At 34.7% G+C, this 14,002-nt stretch overlaps 1 protein-coding gene and 1 long non-coding RNA gene across 6 annotated transcripts in view; one reads left to right on the top strand and one right to left on the bottom strand.

Moving 5' to 3' along the window:
• LOC141451422 (uncharacterized) overlaps positions 1-14,002 on the top strand; it is a 395,982-nt gene that overhangs the window by 338,470 nt on the left and 43,510 nt on the right. The window lies entirely within an intron of this gene.
• Positions 2,352-8,967, bottom strand: LOC141451428 (uncharacterized). Its single transcript, XR_012456775.1, has 2 exons — positions 8,003-8,967; positions 2,352-2,618 (listed from the first exon to the last, which is right to left on the bottom strand). It is a non-coding gene; the product is annotated as an uncharacterized lncRNA (long non-coding RNA).

Raw genomic sequence — 14,002 nt, 5'->3', positions numbered from 1 at the left:
CCGCTAATGATTATCGATCTAAAAGCCTGTATTTAAAGTCCTCCTACGAACACGAAAAAGAAATATTTAATTAGAATTAATTAATTTACTAGAAAATAATCATGGTACATCCTCAAACTGATTGGCAGGAAATAAGATTAAGAAAATTATCTCCAAAATCAAGTGTTTGGAGTTTAACACATAGTGGTACCTTTGGCGGTAGTGCATGTCTTCGAAACTCATGAAATAATCTTGATTTCAGACTTCTGTAGCAGAGTTCCACTGCCTGTTTGTCCCGGCACTCATTCTGGCCAACTGAAATGGTATACCGCGATTCTTTTTAACGGAACAAATATTTTCATTTCCTGAATTCGAATATAGCTAACTTCGGCATCAGTTCTATTTGAATTGGTTACATGACCGATTATATAACTGCTGAAAGAGGATTTAGAGGTTAAAAAAAAGGGTGTTGGCTATCAGAGAAAGAGAATGGTTATCCCTCTCAAATGCCAGCCATTTCTAGGGCTTCCTCGGTAGCCTTGGTTACCAGGTATTTGGATTACTCTTATCTCATCTTTCTAGTTCTCTTTTAATTTGGAACCGTTTTCTTCAGTATATTTTTGTTTGGAAACGAATGTTTGTACAGCGTGACGGGTGTGATCCATAATTACCAGCTTCTACCAGTTCTTCCTAAGAACTTCTCTCTAGAGATTCTGAGTGAGTGGCAGTGGTTATAAGGAGCAGGAAAGACTTTGTCTGTTTGTGAACATTTATAACGTTAAGTTCTGTGTTAAGAACAATGAGACGTTCGGTGCAATTCGTAGTACTTAATTTTGAAAAAAATCAGAAGTCCGCTACTTCGGTTGTTAGGTGTAGACCATAATTGGTCTAAGGAGTGTCTTGCTGTGCTGTACAGTACAAGAGTGTTACTTGCAATAAGTTGGGTTTAGCCGCTGGTTTCTGATGCTACTTGGATAAAGCAAATAGGAAATTAAGGTGTTGTCAGTTAGTGTTTTGAACGGGGATACCCAGAGGGATGAAATGGCTAATCCACCTCACCCCAAGAAGAAAACCTTGATTTTCACTTGCCTAGAACAAATCGTATTCCTCTTTTCGAGAATAATCTCTCTATATCAAGATTCTTAAAAGCTAATCTTATTTTATACGAATATTTGATTTAATTATTTCAAAAAAATTATATCTAGTTATATTTCTGTTACTTATGGCCTGGAAATTGATGCCCTTTGCAATCCTTCCTAAACCTTTAAACCTTCTCAAACTCCTCGCTGTTATTTCCGTTTTTGCGAACTCAGTAAATTGGTAGAGCCCAAACACTAACTGCTTAGAGTTTGGTAAGAGTTGCATAAAATAAGCAATAGATAAATCTTTATTAACAGCTCACCTGTTAGAGAATAAGTTACTTCTTCTTCGTTTTATAGCTAATATCCATAAATAATCCATGAAAGGCAAAAAGTGAAAGAAATCTTAAATTCAAATCCGGATTGCGTGATTAGATTTCACGATCTTCATTTTAGAAAATATCTTACAAACATTTGACGTCTTTTGTTCGTGATTTTTCTTTTATATTATGTTACATGAATACGTAAATTGCAAAGAAATATATTTGTTTGTTTCTTAACATTTTTTTGTCACTTATGGAATCATACTTGAAAATCAATTAAGAATTGTCAGTTTCATGTATCTTTTTGGTTTGAATGAGTCATTATTTAGTAAATATGTGCAGTCAATTATTTGGTTTCTGTATCAGATTGCTATTTAAATTTTAGATTTATTTATTTTTTTAAAATCTTTTATTGAAATTTACAACTGCAACAACTGTTGCTACAAGCACATGTGGTACATGATGTAACAATATCATGAGTATGGATGGGAGAAGGCACCATAGTGTCGCTCCATTAACGTGCTCTTACTGCTCTCACGATGAGAGAAGATCACGAGGCCATCCTTCAATCTCCTTAGAGAATTACCTGGTAATGTGGAAGAAGATAGGTGTTCTATGAGAGGGTTAGGATGAGCTGCTGTAGAAGAATGAAATTTGAGAAAACGAGTGTTAGCAAGAACCTGTAATGAAAGGGATTTTGAGGTCATTATGGATAGTGAGGTTAGGTACATAGAACGGAGCGTTAAGATGTTTTGCGAAGTATTTTTGACTGTAATGTCTGGAGGCGTAATGAGTTGGAACGTTTGGTCGATCCCCATACTTCGATGCCGTATGACCAAATAGGTCGCAGTAACAACAGGTATAAGAGTCTTTTGTATTGTAGGTTGAGTTTAGATCGTTTGTCAAGTAGTCTGGCGAGAAGTAACGTTCGTTAGTTTCTTGTCTTTTCATATACATTTATTAAACTGAATTTTTGTTTGACTTATTTATTAAAATACAATTTTTTTCTTTTAAGTAACTTTTTCTTACCCCCCTGAAAGAGAAGTATTGCAATAGTGTAACTTTCAACGGAAATACCCATTTTGTACGTATGTTCATCCATCTGTGCTTTATAAATTTCAAATTTAATATTTGGAATTGATGCCATCATGTCGAGGGCCATTTTGCTCAATTGATGGTTGTTTTTTTCGGATTTCTGGATCGCGACCAATTCGCACATTTTACAGGACAATATTTCCTGAAAAAATGAAAATTCCAATTTGATTTTTCTGAACATAAATAAACAATGAAAACTAGAATTAATTAAGGCATTACTTGAAGTCTTATTGCTAGTGCTCTCGTAACAAAAATATAATATCTTTAATTTATACACTGTTGATATTTGTCTTATGCACTATCTTGGAAAGTGGCGTAACATTTGGGACACATTTAAATATATAATACACCCTAAAAGTATTATGACAATGACAATGAAACAGAAAGTGGTATATATATGTCATTCTTCTACTTAGAATTACAATTTTTTTTTTCATTTTTATCAGGAAACCAGTGGTATCTAGTATACTATCTAGTATCCAGTGGTGGTATCTAGTAATACTATCTAGTACATCCAGGAAACTCATTTCATCAGCCTAAATTGGGGCCACTTATTTTATTTTTATAAATTATGAATTTTTACTTTGAATTTGAAAACGATTCTAAAAATTTTTCTTTTCAACTTTATAAGCTTATTGCTAGTGCTGCACGAGAAACGAGACAAATCTCGGTCTCGGTACCGAGACCGAGACGAGACTTGAGCAACCGAGACCGAGATCGAAACATGATATATATCTCGTCGAGAAATCTCGGTCTCGTCTCGGTTTTTCAAATATTAATTTTTAGCTACAAAATTATAAAATTGTGTTCATTATTAATAAATAATCATTACGGGTATTGAATTAATTATTAAAAGATACGATTTTATTATATATGTTCAATATTACTACATCTATTTATTACTACACCAAGGCTTAAGACCGGGAATCGAACCCAGTACCACAATACACATTAGCTTCGCAGGTCTCGCACCGCTCGGCTACCGTGGCAACCCCCTTCGAATTACATAATTTTTACATAAATTCACTAAATTTCACTATTCATAATCTTTCATTCATTCAATTTCATAAATTTCACTATTAATAATCTAATACTTTGAACTTTGATATTATTTGAATTATATTTTAGAATTTTGGAATTAGTGAATTTGAAAAAAAAGACTATCTATGCACCTAAAAAATATTGCCACAAATTTTTCGTTTTTAAGATACTCTTTGCCCAAGCATTGATACATAAAAGAGCTTTTACTGAGTCAGAAGTTAGAGAAGATCTTCTATTGGTCATTATCATCGCAGCTTGCGAAAATAATCTTTCCGATGGCACTGAAGTTGCACAGATACTAAAAATATCTTTCGCCATTCTAGACAAATTTTTGAAGGAATTCTCAAGTGTTTTCCACCATTCTAAAATGTCAACGTCTACTGGTGCTTGGTCTAATTTGGTATAATTAATTATTTCTGTCTTCCATGCTTCGGTGATATTTGCTGATTTTTGAGCAAATGGTGCAAAAATATTGATGCACTCGTCGTCGTCGTCAAAAGGTGAATCATCAGATTCTTTATCTTAACCAACAGCCATAACTAATGGAGCGGGAAGTTTGTTGGGAGGTGTATTTTTTATTTCACGAATCAACTTGTTATAGCAGGCAGATATGTTATTTGGGTCTTTCATTTGGCGCGTTTTTAACATCTTTTTGAAATTATATAAAGATATATAACAGTAATAGTAATATATGATGCATTGAAGTGTAAGTAGTTGTCTTCTTTTACACACATTTTCATTACCAATATATAAATTAAAATAATTATTAGAAAATAATAACATTTTTTGAAAAGATTATTAATAGCAAACCACTTTTAATACTTAAACAAAAATTCAAAAAAACCGAGACCGAGACTGCATAAAGTCTCGCCTCGTCTCGGTCTCGTGTAGCACTACTTATTGCACAGATATAGGACTTTTATTGGGATAATTTTTTTTAGCGAAATATTACGTAAGACAGTTTGAGGGTGGTAACTAAATCTTGGGCGATCCCAGGTCAACCTGGGTGTTAATGATAGCTCAGATAAACTGTTCTAATTACGGTTCATTGATGCATGAAACAATTTAAACTTTTGTTATTTATTTTATAATTCTAAACCAAGATCTTCTGAAGAATGCATATTTACATTTTATTTTAATTTTTTAGCAAAATTTGCTTCCAACTAACGTGACGGAATTTGTTCTCAAATGTTATTTATTTAGTTCCGGCCCTAATAGCGGAACAAAAATTATTATTATTTATTTTTATCGTGAAGGAATTTGGTTTTTCAATTAACTAAATTATGTTCAGTTTAAAATAAAAGATTAGTAAGAATAAGACAATGCCAAGATAAGGATTTGTTTAATGTGAATTCAAGATAAACTAAATGTTGGTTTTTTTTAAGGAAAAAAAGATTATGGCCAATTTCAGTTATATTTTTTTATTTATTTATTTATTTTGTAAAACTTTCGCCATCTTCAGGGCTGTGGAATATACGAGGGTCGTTTGAAAAGTGCGTGCAAAAATAAAAACTACTTCATTTTTTGGGGTAAACCTTTTTTATTTTTCAACATAGTCTCCTTTTAGGCTTATACACTTCGTCCAACGCTGCTCTAGTTTGTTGATCCCTTCCGAATAATAGGATTTGTCCAAGTCTGAAAAATAGCCATTCGTTTCTGCAATCACCTCCTCGTTTGAATAAAATCTTTTTCCCGCCAGCCATTTCTTCATATTGGGGAACAAATAGTAGTCCGAGGGAGCCAAGTCTGGAGAATAGGGGGGGATGTGAAACGAGTTGGAACCCTATTTCCATTAATTTTGCGACCACAACTGCTGAGGTGTGAGCTGGTGCGTTGTCGTGATGGAAAAGGACTTTTTTGTGGGCCAATCGTGGGCGTTTTTCTTGCAGCTCGGTTTTCAAACGGTCCAATAACGATGAATAATATGCACCTGTAATAGTTTTATCCTTTTCCAGATAGTCGATGAGGATTATTCCTTGCGAATTCCAAAAGACAGTCGCCATAATCTTTCCGGCCGAAGGAACGGTCTTCGCCTTTTTTAGCGCAGATTCCCCCTTGGTCTCAGGAGTGTAGTGATGTATCCATGTTTCATCCACAGTGACGAAACGACGCTTAAAGTCCAGCGGATTCTTCTGGAACAGCTGCAAACCGTCCTTGCAACTCTTCACACGATTTCGTTTTTAGTCAAGCGTGAGCAATCGCGGCACCCATCTAGCGGATAGCTTTGTCATGTCCAAATGTTGATGCAAAATATTATGTACCCGTTCATTCGAGATGCCTACAGCACTAGCAATCTCACGCACCTTCACTCTTCTGTCATCCATCACCATATCATGGATTTTATCAATGATTTCTGGAGTAGTAACCACAACAGGGCGTCCAGAACGTTCAGCGTCACTTGTGCCCATATGGCCACTCCGAAAATTTTGAAACCACTTATAAACTGTTCTAATCGAAGGTGCAGAGTCACCATAATGTTTATCAAGCTACTCTTTAATCTCCTGAGGCGTTTTGCCTTTCATAAAGTAGTGTTTAATCAACACAAGAAATTCTTGTTCGTCCATTTTTTGAAAATCACTCGACTTCCTCGATTCAAACGAATGCCAAACACAAAGAAATAGACCGATCTGGCTGAAACTTGGTTTGTGTTCTTCCAAGAGATGCTACTAACTAAACATAACCTCGATACGCGCCAGTGGTGCTATCTCTCTGACTTTGCACGGACTTTTCAAACGACCCTCGTATTTTACAGCAACAAGATCCTAATTTACATTAATTTTATATAAAAAGAAATAGTAAAAATTGTATTTCACTTTTGCTTAATTAAAACTGTTTCCGATAGGACAGTTGTATAAGGGTTGATCGTCAAAAATTGTACGTTGAAAAACACCAAACTTTGACAATTTTTATTACTCTATTTCTATAAAAGATAAAATTCCCAAATTTTCTTTAAAAATATAGGGCAGATCCTCTTTTATAACTGTCAATTTTTCGCAACAACTCAGATCTTATGGATTTCGGAGGAAAAAGTTATCGAAAATGGGCCAAAACGGCCATTTTCAGAAAATGTTCTTGTTTTTCTTCTTTTTGTTGTTACCCTTTTTGTAAACTACGTAGCGCCTAAACGCGGAACAGATTCATTAATTAGCGTATTTATAATGGACAGCACTGTTCTGTTCACTAACCAGAACTCGTTAAATCCATACTCAGTACCTAAACAGCTAAGGCAGAAGGAAGGCACACCAATTTTAACCTTAACCTAGTAGAAAATATTATAATTAATAATAATTATAAGGTAAATAATTTATGTAAACCAATTTTATTTTTGTATAAAATTAAGGTAAATTATAATCTTTGACTGCAAATTTTCTTCCACAGCCCTGAAGATGACCCTAGTCCCTAGGTCGAAAGCTCGGCAAAATTTAAAGTCATGACTGAAATTGGCATTATTCTTACTTCATTTTTGAAATCAATTGGGTTTTAAGAAAAAATTTTATTCGTAATCTGCGGTTACAGGAAGTCGCGAGTGTGTTCGCATCGAAATTGGCGTTTTATTTTGCTTTTACATGAACTCAGATGCCCGCAAGTGGGAAACTTCTACTCTTGAGTTTAAATACATTTGTTTCAGGCTATTTAAAGTATCTTTCCGGTGTAAATAAATTATGTATGCCCATTTCCTGGGTTTTGACCCTCTGCGTTAATGTTTTGAAGCTTCACTGTGTAAGTGACCGTAACTCTTAATTTTTTTCGCACCTAATTTTAAAATAAATTAATTCGTTACGACAAATAACCAGTCCTAGCAGGGAAATTATATTTCAAGTATTTTATTTGAATGACGTTAATCTTAAATTCTCTTTCTAAATCTATCTAAAATTGAATAATCCAAAACAGAACACCACGTCAGTTGGATATTAGGCATGCGCACTTGGATGACGACTTCTGGGTGATGATTCATGTAGAAACCTGTTCTGATCGTCCCCGTTCTCTATAATTCGTGTTCCCCGCTTAACAATCTTGTCACTGTTATATCTATCTTTGAAAAAGTAATACTTATTTAGCCTAGTTTTCTAATCATCTATTTGTTTTCAATATTTTCAATGAGATAAAATGTTCTCAACAGTATTTTTTATTATTATTTCTGATTTATAATATTGATATTTGTTTCTGGGTGAATTTTTTTTCCAGTAAAGCTTTTATTAGGATCTCGTTTTGCTTCTGACTCATGTGACGTGCCAGGATGTGGTGAATTCAATTTTAAACATGGAGAGTATGTGTCCGTGTGTTTTGGGATAATTTCTGACTCTATGCTCTCTGAATCATTTCCTATCTTTAATGAGTTGTTCTACCATCATCATTTTAATGAATAATGTTATTAATGGAATATTAATGTTCTTCAAAGAATTTAAAGTTAATGTAATTTAAACGGAAATCATCATTTTTAGCGATGTTGCAAAATTTAAAATTTAAATTGTAAATTTAACGCACCTTTCTACGGTGACTAACCTTACTCTTCACATCGACCTCAACATCCCCTTCGTACACCAACTCGCCAAGACTAAATACCAAAACTTCCACACTACTCTACTAGCTCTAATCCTCTTTTACTGTCTCTCGCCTCCTCTGACATCCCTAAGGGTACGTTTACAACGGAGCTGTGAGCATAGATGATAGCGGAGATGATAGCAGTGATGCATCAGCGCTTATAGAATAACCTAGTACATTCTTATGTGAGCGTGCACAACGAAGCTGCGACTAGTGTCTCATACGCGCTGCTATAAACGAGCGTAGATGATAGAATTGAATTTTTCATTTTTCCGCTAGCTGAACTCCAGTATCGGAACTTCAAAATGGACGTAGAAAAATTATTTAGTGCTGTCTTTACTCATTATTTTTGGTTATTATTTTATTATTTACTTTTAAACAATATTTTGTTTTTTAAATCGTGCTTACATTTATTTTCATGTGTATTTATTTGTTTTTTTTTCAATAAAATCATTACTTACCTAAGAGTAATCACTAGTTTTTCTTCTATGGTTATAGGATTTCCATGACAATTTTTCCAAAGTTTTCTTAATTTTGACCTTATTTTTTCTAAAATATAGTCGAATGTGGGTGGACCCATCCTCACATATTCAAAAAAACGATCCGGATAATTTCTAAGTTCCTTATATAAATAGTGAAATTCACCCAAAGTACTTCGTTTTCTGTTTATGGGATGTACATGATATTTTCTAAAGCGTTTTTTCTTTAAAATATACCTTTTTGTTGCTGCTGAACATAAAAACTCTTCTTCACTTCTCGGACATGTTGCATGTATCACAGCTCTGTTGTGCACACTAATCAGCGATTATATTTTACTCTATCAGTTATCATCTCTGCTATCATCTATACTCACAGCTCCGTTGTAAACGTACCCTAACACTCCTCGCCGTCTGAATCGCCAGTGGCCCCGCGACTTCCTTGTAGTCTGAAGAACTAAATCTCTCCTCTCTCCCACTCATATTCTCCTCCTCACATTCCCCTCTCTCCTATAGAGAGTGCTCCCGCTTGGTAGCTTCTCTCCTCCTGCTCTCCTCCCGCACCAGTTCATCACTCTCTCCTATCTCTCCTCTCTCCTCCTCACATTCCCCTCTCTCCTATAGAGGGTGCTACCGCTGGGTAGTTTCTCTCCTCCTGCTCTCCTCCCGCACCAGTTCATCTCTCTCTCCTATCTCTCCTCTCTCCTCCTCACATTCCCCTCACTCCTATAGAGAGTGCTACCGCTGGGTAGTTTATCTCCTCCTGCTCTTCACGTACCAATTAATCTTAGTACTTCTTAATCTTAGATTTACTTATTGTATACAATGTATATACAGATTGTAGATAAATTAATAAATTGTAAATAAGCTTATTTCCTAATTATTTTTGGCTTTGTCCATTAATGAGTAAAATTATTCTTTATTTAAAGCATAATTGCTTGATTTTATTGTTTTTATTGATTTATTCAGTGGACTTTTATGACTAAGTTGGGTGTTCATCTTATAACTTGAAGTTTTTATGCTAATTAGAATCCGACGCGAGTTGGTTAATAGTAGAATTATAATCTGAAGAGCTGAGTAGAATAGAAATTAGGGACGCGTTAAAATAAACTTTTAACCACTAGATTGATTCACTATCTATTTGGATGAATCGGTGGAATTGAATCGTTGAATCATTAAATAATAACTAAATATTAGTTATCTTTTTCGAAGCCGGAGTCCCTATGAGGGAATCCAGCGCTCCAGCCACTCTGTATTTCTGTATTTATTTTCTTCCCCGAAAAAGTTTACTGAAATATCCATCCAATCACAGCAGAATGTTCCTGCAGTTACTGTGTCCCCATTTTTCTTTTTGCACGCTCAACGAGCTTACTTTACGGAAGTCGATTCTTTTGTTTAAAAAAAAAAAAACTAACTGGTAAATTGAACATTAAAAACTAAATAAAAACTATAATTACTAACAAAATAGTAGGAAGTGAGTCACCAGCGGTATTCATTCATTGGTGAAGTATACCGGATGTAGATCTATTATAATAGAGCGGCTTGCAGGTCACGTGAAAAAGTCACGGCCGATCGTGGTCACTGATTTGGCCATTGCAATTTATAACATAATCAATATATTTTTTTTTTTTTACTAAAACTAATCATTTAATATTAAAAAACATTGCAAATCCCTTCAAAGGATGGATTTTGGTGAGCGATCCAAAAAAAATGTTCCATGATTCCCCCCCTCTCATAAAAGGGCCATTTCCTTTATTTTCAGTAAAAGGGAACCTAGTAATCGTGACAAATTTGACTTTTTACTAGAAATTAACCTCGTGAGGGTCACCAGATCGTGGAATAAATCTTATAGCGCGTGGGGGTCTCTTGTAAACAGGATGTCTTAAAACGCTAAGGTTCCAAACCTAACCTTGCTAACTGTACTCGTATATCCGTAATACTTCGAACATTATTCGACTAGAAAACCTATCGTGACTTTATTAGAGTATTTTTTCTATTTTTAAAAATTTTCTAAAAAATAATTTCATCTACTTAAAACTTCGTTGCTCTACTTCCTCCCCTTAATCGTCTATTTTTTATTTTTCATAAAATGTATTTCAATATTTATTTTGAAGAATCTATGAATTTTGAAAATATATTGTTCAATCTATTCAAGATTCAGACTTGATTCATTGAATCTAACAACATCCTTTGATTTACGAGTATATTTTACTGACGAGAGAAGATTTATGGCAACACTTCCGCATTTCTTGGAGTAATTTCAAGAAAATTGATCGTTTTTTTACTTTTATTTCAGCAGGAGAATAATTCTTTTTGTAAATAGTTTTTCCAGTACTTTTCACGTGTGAATTTGGTTGTGTTACGATCTATGTAGCAGAGTTAAGAACGCATTAAGATCCAAAAAATGGACGCTTTCTTTTATTGAAAGTTGGTGCTACTTTTTAAGAAATTTACTTTCTCTGAAAAATTATTTAAAAATAAGTAAATTAATACTTTTAAAGAGAGAGAGACCGATAATAAAAAATATTTAAAAAATAGTTCTGTTCAGATTTTCTTGTCATTCCTTATAATTATTACTGTTAATAGGCTGTCATTTCATGTTGGAGGCGAATCTACTTTCCTTATTATCATGCCATCTTCTCGTAGATGATGATACTTTCTATCGTTCAACGGATAAGGAATTGCAGTTTTTACTTTTCTCTTACTGCTTTAGAGATAAACGGAAGTTCCAATTATAGTGATCGTATCCAGTACTCTTTCACCGGAAATAGATCCCATCCTCTCTTTGGCTCTGTGGCTGTCTGTCCATATATATGTGACTGAAGGTACTAAGTCTTATTGGACTTGAGTCTAAGTTCATCGGCGCATCCTAATGGAGGAACGCGCTGATTGTTCTGGTAAAAATTTTCTGCTGAAATTCACTGCTTTTTCTTAGTGTTTGACCCCAAAAACAACTAATCTGTTATTAACAATACTATTGTTATTGTTTGTCTTTAATGTTTCAATATTTACTATATTTAAACAAATAAAATAAATATATATATATTTGAACATAAAATTTATCAACAAAACAATAAGTTTTTATAGTCTCCATTTGTTGTCTAGCGAAGCGGATAAATTATTATGTTGTAATTGTTTATTATCTTTTAGAATTACTATTTTTCTGGTCAGGTATTATAACTTTCCAATATAGGTACAATTATTATTGTTCTTGTCTTTGCTGTTCATCTGGTTTGTAAAAATCGTATTCCTATTACCATGTGTTTTTGTTTAGCTAAACAATAACTTGGTAAATTAGAGGTTACGTTGCTATTCACTGTTATCCCTGCTTTGCCGTTCCTTAAGATTATTTTTTTAAAGAAAAGAAACAAACTGAAATTTTATTTGAAACAGCTGGTTTGACTAATTAATTTAAAAGTCCAAGAATATGGATTTTTTTAAGGGGAGGGATTAGCTATGTGGTTAGCGTACTCGATTCCCACGCGGAGGTCCCGGGTTCGAATCCAGCTGCTAACCCTTAGATTTTCTCTTCCTAGGAGCTTCTTACAGCTCACTGTCCGGTGATGGACAGTGTTGTCTGTAACGAGAGAACACTGTCCGGAGGCCGGCAGTGCACTGAAAAAAGCTCCGAGCGCTAATAACCTGAGCTGTTGATGCGCTAAAAAAAAAAAATAAAAATAAAAATTAAAAAAAATGGATTTTTAAAAGTAATTCACAAGGAATATTTTTTTTTTTTTAGCTTCTCTCTAAAGTGCTATTTCAGTTTGGTGTACGATTACAACATTTTTGATAATATCAAGAGCAATGTTACAAATATCGATTACAAATTCCATGGAAAACGATTAACGAAAACTTGCGACCTCCTGCCTAACGTGATTTTTTACCGAAAAACCGAAATGTTTTTATTTACGAGGGTCGTTTGAAAAGTCCGTGCAAAGTCAGAGAGATAGCACCACTGGCGCGTATCGAGGTTATGTTTAGTTAGAAGCATCTCTTGGAAGAACACACACCAAGTTTCAGCCAGATCGGTCTATTTCTTTGTGTTTAGCATTCGTTTGAATCGAGGAAGTCGAGTGATTTTCAAAAAATGGACGAAAAAGAATTTCGTGTGTTGATTAAACACTACTTTATCAAAGGCAAAACGCCTCAGGAGACTAAAGATAAGCTTGATAAACATTATGGTGACTCTGCACCTTCGATTAGAACAGTTTATAAGTGGTTTCAAAATTTTCGGAGTGGCCATATGGGCACAAGTGACGCTGAACGTTCTGGACGCCCTGTAGAGGTTACTACTCCAGAAATCATTGATAAAATCCATGATATGGTGATGGATGACAGAAGAGTGAAGGTGCGTGAGATTGCTAGTGCTGTGGGCATCTCGAATGAACGGGTACATAATATTTTGCAAGAACATTTGGACATGACAAAGCTATCCGCAAGATGGGTGCCGCGATTGCTCACGCTTGACCAAAAACGAAATCGTGTGAAGTGTAGCAAGGACGGTTTACAGCTGTTCCAGAAGAATCCGCTGGACTTTAATCGTCGTTTCGTCACTGTGGATGAAACATGGATACATCCTGAGACCAAAGAACAATCTAAACAATGGGTTACCAAGGGGGAATCTGCGCCAAAAAAGGGCGAAGACCGTTCCTTCGGCCGGAAAGATTATGGCGACTGTCTTTTGGGATTCGCAAGGAATAATCCTCATCGACTATCTGGAAAAGGGTAAAACTATTACAGGTGCATATTATTCATCGTTATTGGACCGTTTGAAAACCGAGCTGCAAGAAAAACGCCCACGATTGGCCCACAAAAAAGTCCTTTTCCATCACGACAACGCACCAGCTCACACCTCAGCAGTTGTGGTCGCAAAATTAATGGAAATAGGGTTCCAACTTGTTTCACATCCCCCCTATTCTCCAGACTTGGCTCCCTCGGACTACTATTTGTTCCCCAACATGAAGAAATGGCTGTCGGGAAAAAGATTTTATTCAAACGAGGAGATGATTGCAGAAACGAATGGCTATTTTTCAGACTTGGACAAATCCTATTATTCGGAAGATCAACAAACTGGAGCAGCGTTGGACGAAGTGTATAAGCCTAAAAGGAGACTATGTTGAAAAATAAAAAAGGTTTACCCCAAAAAATTAAGTAGTTTTTATTTTTGCACGGACTTTTCAAACGACCCTCGTAGTTTTACAATTTTTCTTTGTAAATAGTTCTATCGTTTTTTTTCACCCAATCTTACGACCAGACCATTGTCTACCCACATTTTGTAACTCTATACTTTATTCATAAAATACTATTTACTCAGAATTTCTGAGTATTTACATTTAATGCAAGACCATGTTCATTATTTCGAAAAAAAATTCTCAAATCGGGGAAGTAATATTTAACGAATATAGCTTCTTATTTAATTTGGAAAATGGTTTTTAATTTCATTTTAAATTACTTAAATTGAATTTTC

The sequence above is a fragment of the Rhodnius prolixus genome, unplaced genomic scaffold (genome assembly GCF_049639745.1).
Source record: "Rhodnius prolixus isolate KJV_2025 unplaced genomic scaffold, Rpr scaffold_8, whole genome shotgun sequence".
NCBI classification, from domain to species: Eukaryota; Metazoa; Arthropoda; class Insecta; order Hemiptera; family Reduviidae; genus Rhodnius; species Rhodnius prolixus.
The sequence above is the reverse complement of the archived record's forward strand: the minus strand, read 5'-3'. Positions and strand labels throughout refer to the sequence as shown.